Here is an 8,428-nt window from a genome sequence, read left to right on the forward strand (position 1 = left end):
GATAGCCAGCCACCATCAGCTTTCTTCACCACATTTGCTTATGCACCCATTTTGTCTTCAGCGATTGTGTCAGGAAGGTGAACATCACAGATGTTCTAAGTTTTCTAATTCCACATCTTGGACCGCTGTCCTTTGAGAATAGGGATCTGGGGCTACACCATTCCAAAGGTGACCTGTCTTTCTGCAGCTGTGAAGGAGGCTAGGCTGGGCTTGGTGTCCCCAACTGATTAGGACTGCTCAAACAGCCCAGTCCTGTTTTCATACTGAAAAAGCCATCTGGGCTTTATCCCATAAATTTTACTTTCCATTGTTAAATATGAGTCTCTTCTGAGGGAAAGCCAATCCATGTGTTTCTGATTCATTGACACTTAATTTATCCAAATAGTGCTCTCTGGTGTCCCTGAACTTCACACATTTTCTAGAAGACAGGAAACAGGGAGAAGCCAAGTGTGGGCAGTTTGGAAAGAGATGGAGCTTCCAGGCATTCACTGGGATTCTCCCTCTCAGGAAAAGATGTTGCCAGTCCAAGGTGATGGATAATAATATTTGACCCAACAAGCATGGAACTCCATGCAGAACCAAGAAGAATGTAAAATAAAGCATGAACTGATCCTTAATAGAGTGGCATGGAGTAAGTCATATGTGAAAAAAGCAAGAATTACTAATCAATGATGCTTTCCTAATCACATGAATACATCAACTTTTTACTGTTGTTGAGGGCTTCAAGACTCCTTCTAAGCAAACCTGGCTAAACATGTATTTGAGAATCCCAAAATAGGTAGGCTTTCATGAAAAGACCATATGGAGATGACTGTTGAATCAATTCTGACCCATAGAGCCTACAGGACACAGTAGAACCAGCAAACCTGGGTTCAAAGCTTGGCTATGATGATTAAAGTGAGAGACCTTCAGCAAGTTACTTAACTTGTATCATCATCATAAATTTTCACCGCAGAAGATTGCTGTGAAAATTAAATAAGGTAATGTATATGATATGATGTTTAATAAACACATAATACATGGCAGCTAGCAGTATCACATTATTGGAACACAGGGTTTTCTCTGTGGTAGTTACAAAATTTCATGTCAACTTGAAGTGTAGGCGTGGAGTCTAGCCTGTCAGTCAGATCACAACCTGATGGTGCCTCCTTGTGGGAGTGACTTCCTCACAAGGAGGGTCCTGGGAACCTCCCCTCTCTCTCTGCCTTCATCTTCCTGTTGACGTCACATGGAGACCTGCCAGAGCCCTGGAGATGCGTCCACTGCCATAGGATCCACAAGACTTTTCACCCACCAGCCTGTGATCTTCCTGCATTCTGCATCATCGCTTTTGACTACATATGTCTGAAAAGGGGTTTATAGACTGGCATCAGGCTTATGGACTATTATTGGACTTATGGACTTGATATGGACTGGGCTGGGATGTTTTCCTGATATATAACTACTTCTTGATATAAAGCTCTCTGTTACACCTATATGTGTGTCACTAGATTTGTTTCTCTAGTCTTCTCTAGTCAACCTGGCCCAACACACTCTGAATTCCCATAGAAATGCTCTGAGCAGCTTTCTCATATCCTGCTGAGTTCAACATGAAAGTTTTTATATCACTTGAAAATAATGAGTATAAAGACAGGGCCAGTTTCTGTGAGGGGTGGGGTAAAGAAAAGAAGGAATAGGCTAACAGGGTCATTGGAGAGACAAAACAGAAGTGGGAGAGATATAACAGAAGTGGGAGATACTTGCAGAAAATTACAAAGCAACTTAGCAGATCAATAGACTCCAAGTTGAGTGCTGGGCTACTCAAGGATGCAGAGGCCTCTTGGGGAGGCACAGGCCTAATAGGAGATGTCTTTAACTGGGAAAGGCTTCTCCGTAACTAGGATTTTGAAAAAAAAAAAGAGTTCAATCATTTTATTAGGGGCTCATACAACTCTTAGCACAATCCATACATACATCAATTGTGTAAAGCGCATTTGTACATTCATTGCCCTCATCATTCTCAAAACATTTGCTCTCCACTTAAGCTCCTGGCACCAGCAACTCATTTTTCCCCTCCCTCCCCGCTCCTCCCTCCCTAATGAACCCTAAATAATTTATAAATTATTATTTTGTCATATCTTGCCCTGTCCGACGTCTCCCTTCACCCACTTTTCTGTTGTCTGTCCCCCAGGGAGGAGGTTATATGTAGATATTTGTAATAGGTTCCCCCTTTCTACCCCACCCTCAGGATTTTGAATTTTAAACTTCATTAATATATACAGCCGACCTGAAGCTTTGTGTTCTGTACTAAGAGTACATTTACTTGTGTTAAAAATTTGCAGACAGAGGAGTGAGGAGTAACTTCCTCATAGTTACAGGGTTTCCTTTAGGGTAATGAAAATGTTTTGAGACATTTGTGAATTTACTAAATGCTACTGAATTATTCACATTCAGTTAATTTTATGTTATATAAATTTCACCTCACTTTTTAATTGTGAAATTTTAAAAATAATAATTTGGAAAGACATGGTCCTACCACATATGAGAGAACTATAGCTATTTAAAAATGGGAAAAATGTATTGGAACAGGAATAGGCACTAGGTCACAAGAACAGATGGGAGTCTAGAAATAGACTTAAGTATGTATGGGAAATCAGTATACATTAAATAAGATAGTTAACATCAGTGGGGAAAATACAAATTGGCCAATAAATATTGTTAGGAAAACTAGATGACTATTTGGGATAAAACTAAAGCTGAATGCACACCTCATGGTTTACACTAAAATTAATTCCAGGTGAACTAAAAAAATCAAAGTAGTGGAATAAAACCATGAGACTGTCAGAAGAAAATATGGCAGCATTTTGTATAATCTTGAGATGATGCGGGATCTTTCTAAGTGCAGGGGCAGAGACTTATTTACTGTGGCTCTTCTAGCCAAAGTCTCTAACTCCCACTAAATGACCATCTCCTGCATGGGTCTGGTAAGAAGGTAGAAGAAGACACTAATAAGACTCACCTATGAGTGATTGTGAACAGGAGTCCCTGGATTGCCACCCTGCTGCGTATAAAAGGAGCCCTCTGAGAAGCAGGAGGAGGGATCTCATTACCAGCAACAGCCAGGTGTGGAGTTCACCCTCTAGACCTGAGATCCCTCTCAGTTAACCTCTTGGAGCCAGAAGACAACTATACCATTGGAGAGCAGCAGCAGAACCAGGAGCAGAGTATGGAACAGAATGATGGACTTCCCAAACCTATGGAACAAGTAGAGCTGCGTGCTTTTGTGCAGGAGGCTGGTTTGCAGACTGGGGCACCTGTGGGCACTTATTTGGAGAAGTTGGGCTTGATGACCCACAGAAGGAGCTAAGTGACTTTGAGATGAGGCTTACTGGAGCGGAGTGCCTTTGGGCACTTAACTCAGGGAGTTGGGTTTGCTGACCCACAAGCTTGACCCACAAGCCTTCACGTTGAGGCTTCCAGTGGATTGGTATGCCCTTTGGGGCATTTGTTAGCAGACCCGAAAGAACTTTGTAACAGGTCTTGATGAACAACTCTATCCTGAGCATTTCTCACTGATGTTACAACTTGTTAAACTCCTTAATAAACCTTTAAACCATTAATTTAGTCTGTGAGTTCTGAGTTACCATTGCGATGGATATTAGAACTCCGAGAGGTAAAATAGAGAACATCAAGACTACACATGAAACCATAAAAGAACAGATTGATTAATTTGACTACTATACAAAATAAAACACACAAATGAAAATAACATCTTCATATTCTATGTGTCAAAAATTGTCATAAGGTTGAAAGAAAAATTACAAATTGGGAAAAAACCATAAGCTGAGAAGAAACCCATGTATATAAATATTTAGAGGGAGGTTGATTTATATCAAGAAAATGGCTCATACAGTTGTAGAAGCAGGCAAGTCCAAGTTCAGGCAGGTTCTAAATACGTGGGTCAGATGTTAGGCTTCTTCTGATTCACATAGTTATGGGGGGTTGATGAATCCAAGATTGGCAGGAAGACCATAGGTTGGTGGCTGCAGGGTAAATGAATTAAACTGTCAGCAGGTCAGATGGCAGACCACTGACAACTCCCAGGATCAGAAGGCCATATGGCAGGTCATTGAATAAACGCCCCCCACCCCCAAAAAAGTCGATGAGCCAAATGCAGGATCCAGACCCAGCAAAATGTAAATTTTCCCACAGCATCCACTTATGTGAGGTCAAATTGTTCAATGTTTTCCTTTATGGCTCCAGGCTTCATTTTAAGCTTAGAAAGACCCATCTCTGGTAGTTGGATGATTTTATGTCTGAGACGCTCCTGGCAAGGGGTGGAGTCAAACCTGTTAGTCAACTGACACATTGATGACATGTCCTTGAAGTGTGACCTTCATGGGAGTGAGGGACTCAGAACTGCCGCTCTCTCTCACTCTGCCTTCCCCCTTGCTGGGACTTCCCTGGGCCTCTGTGTCTGCCTCCAGGGGGTCCCATGTGAGCCAAAGAGTGGTCAGTACCCTGACATGCTTCTACAGACTTTGGATCCATGAGACTGCACCAATTGAGATTTTCCTGCTTTCTGCTTCACTCTTCTGCATCATTGTTTGGAAACTCTTGTGAGTCTGAAGAGGGCCTGGTTAGCCTCAGATCTATGCACTTGAACAGATCTGGGGCGCCTTCTTGATGGAAACTTGCTTCTTAATATAAAAGTTCTTTCTTTCGCGTAGATGACTGTCACTAGTTAGTTACTCTAGACCAGGGGTGACAAACTCAATTAAAACGTGGGCCATTTGGTGCAACAGGCAAGATTCATGCGGGGTCCATCACATTTACAAATTTTGTTAAATTTATATTTTGAAGTGAGGATTCAGGAAAATGGGTAGAATAATTAAAACCCTTTATAATTGCTTTTATTTAAACATTTATTTTATTTAATGTATTCATAAAATTAAAATTATTATTTTTTACCTGAAACTTGCCAGCGCTTTCCTCCTACTAGTTTTCACTTACCTCTTATGTTGTGACCGGAAAATATAACAAAGTAACTAATAAAAAACACAAAATGTTGGACAGCTGACAAACGTGATGCACAATCATAATGGCTTCCCTCTAAAAATGTTGACTAGCGCTGCCGGTAGGCATGTTCATAACAGCACAACCCAGAGTGCTCTTTTTAACCTTTTCGCTTTTGGGATCTGTTTACATTATGTGACACGGCGAGTGGCAGACATATCGCTCCCAAATGTCACCGGAACTGAGTCAGCGGGTTTATACACGTCCACAGGCCCCCAGGAAAGGCATTGGGCCACGTGCATACTCGTCTTCAGTAGTTAAAGGGTTAATGAGGGAATTGTGTGTACAGCATTGCCTTGAACTCCCCTAAGCGCTATTTTCTTCCATAACAATTTTTTCTATTTTCATTTTATTTCAGAGCATCGTGGGCCACAAAACAATTACCTTGGGGGGCCGCATGCGGCCTGTGGGCCACCAATTTAACACCCTTGTTCTAGACAACCGGGCCTAACACATCTTCCATCACACCGAGATTATACAAAACTCTGCCACTTTTTCCCCTTTCTATTGATTGCATTAAGGCTGTATTCATTCCCACCCTAATCTTCTTCAACTGTGATTATATTGTGTGAGTCAGGTCATGGGGAATTTCTAGGTGTAACTACACAGTCACTGAGAATCCTAGTCCAGCCAATTTGATACACAACCTATCATATCCTACTCACGCTCATGAAGGAAACACAGAAGATATGGTGCTATAGCAAAATTTGGTAAGGAAACTAGATGTGCCCAGCTGTCTAGCGTCTGGGGTCTTAAAGGCTTATTTTCAAACAAGCAGCCATCTAAGTGAGATGTCAACTAAGTCCACATGGAAGAAGCATTTCAACATCTGTGGGTCAACGATTGTAAATCATCTAATCCAAAGCCCAAAGAGGGAACAGTATCAGAGCTTAAATTGTGAGATTCTGGTTTGCTTACAAGGCTATGGATGACAGTGGAAGCCCAAGATACATTTGTGAGATCTACACAGGAAGTAAGCCTCCGGTGATTCCCTGTGACCATAATTGATGGATGAGAACAAACTGGTTATCAAACAGAGTATTGGAGAGATGACTTTAGAGATCAAAATGACAAAGCTGACTCGACGGTTAAAACCTTGTCACTTGATCCCTCTCTGATACACTTTGGGCCTGACCTGGTTTTCAACATTTTCTGCTTTTGTTCTTCATGTTGAGGTTTATCTCTGATGTATTTTGTCATTGTGGGTAGCCCTCTTGAATCTTTGTCATGTGGTTTTCTGGTATATGAAACCCAGGATGGATGAACCTATCCAGAAAACAACTAGAATTAGGCTTCTGGAGGGGCCTGGTGGGCAGGCGACTTGCAGAAGGGGTAAAGAGAAGCTGATGTCAAGGAGTTCAAGAAGGAAGAAAATGTTTTGAAACTGATTATGGTAGCAATTGTACAATACTGCTTGATGTGATTAAACTAAGGAATGGTATGATATCTGTATTAACTGCCAATAAAATGGTTTTGAAAAAAGAAAAGAAAAACTATCATATCCTGTGACTAATTTCTCCAATACATAAAAAATGTTAACAAGTTGATAAGAAAAAACCAACTTCCACAACTGAGTGAACCATTTCCCTGATGGTTCATCTCTAAACTCTGCCTCATAGCAACCAGCTTTGTACTGATTTTTCTAAAAGAAGTCATTTGTTGACTTTGTATATGTTAGTAATAGTGTTGTTCAAAGAAATTTTAATATTTAAAGTAAATAAATGTGTATACATTACAATAAAAATGTTAAAATCTAAGATCAAAGTTTGATATACTATAAATACTAAAACTATCATAAAACTTTATTAGAATTACACTTCCTCATTGTAATTACCCTCCAATACTACTACTATTCCTATTAAAATCCTATCTTTGCTGTTAAATACAGACATCCTTTGCTCTTATCCTCCTTGCACACTTGCATGTTAATTACATCTATTCCCATCATTTCAAGTGCATTAGTTTGTTTTATGTAAATATCTCTGCAAAGATATAAGTACAGACGGTTTTAACATGCTATATATTGCTTTTAAGTAAATTATCTGATTTGAAAAGCTGTAAGAATGGTTTACTTGATTTATTGTATTAAAGGAACAATACTATTGCATCATATATAAACCTATGCTTCTTATCTTTTTATTCATTCTAATAAATTTTTCTATTTCTTGTCATCTTCTTTGCAAAAATTTAAAATGTACTTTTTGTTATTACCTGCCAAGACTTTTACAATAGATCCTAACCAATTGAAATATATTCAATTGGCCCTCTTCTCATGCCCTCTCTCAACACAAGAACACTTTGTTCTAACAACCTGGCATTCTGTGATGCTCACCCTCCAGGCACAATCTCTGAAGACAAAATGAGTGCATAAGCAAATGTGTGAAGAAAGTGGATGGTGCCCGGCTATCAAAAGATATAGCATCTGGTGTCTTAAAGGCTTTAAGTTAAACAAGCCCACTTGGAAGAAGTCTGTGAGATTATGAGGTGTTGATGGGATTGGGTAACAGGCATCAGAAGACCCAAAACAAACAAATGAAAAAGAAAAAACATTTTTGAGAACAAAGATGGTCAGAACAGAGACTCAAAACCCATCTGTAGACAATGGCACATCTCCTCACAGAAGGGTCACAAGAAAGGGATGAGTCAATCAGGGTGCAGTATAGCACAGATGAAACACACAATATTCTGGTTCCTTGAGGCTTCCTCACCCCCCACTATCATGACCCCAGTCCTACCTTTCACTTCAGGCTAGACCAGAGAATGTGCACAGGTACAGATAAGGGATAAGAGCTCACGACTCCTGGAATCCAGGAACAGGAATGGGAACAACAAGACAAGGAGGTAGGTGGAAGGTGGAGAGAGGAGGGGATGAAGGGGGTACCAATTGCAATGATCGAATATAACCACCCCCCACCCCTACCCCCGAGATGAACAACAGAAACCATGGGGGAAGGGAGACAGAGGTTGGTGTAAGATATGAAAATAATAATTTATAATTTATCAAGGGGTCATGAGGGTGGGGGGATTTGGGAGGAACAAAAGAGGAGCTCATACTAAGAGCTCAATAGAAAGTAAATGTTTAGAAAATAATGATGGCAATATATGTATAAATATGCTTGATACAATGGATGTATGGATTATTAAAAGAGTTGTAATGATCTTTTAATAAATACTTTTTATCACTTTATTTTTTTCTTCCACAAATATTAGTATATTTTAAATATTAAGGTCATAGTAATGCAAATCATTCTTAAAAACTTAAACATTTTAAAAAATGATTTCTAACAGCTCATCTTCATCTATTTCTTTCAGTTTAAAACTTTGAAACTTTCTTGTTCACTTTCCTTTTCACCATTACCTTTAAATTCTCCTT

Source organism: Echinops telfairi, unplaced genomic scaffold (assembly GCF_000313985.2).
Source record: "Echinops telfairi isolate 266 unplaced genomic scaffold, ASM31398v2 ScPeMD7_7458;HRSCAF=8496, whole genome shotgun sequence".
NCBI classification, from domain to species: domain Eukaryota; kingdom Metazoa; phylum Chordata; class Mammalia; order Afrosoricida; family Tenrecidae; genus Echinops; species Echinops telfairi.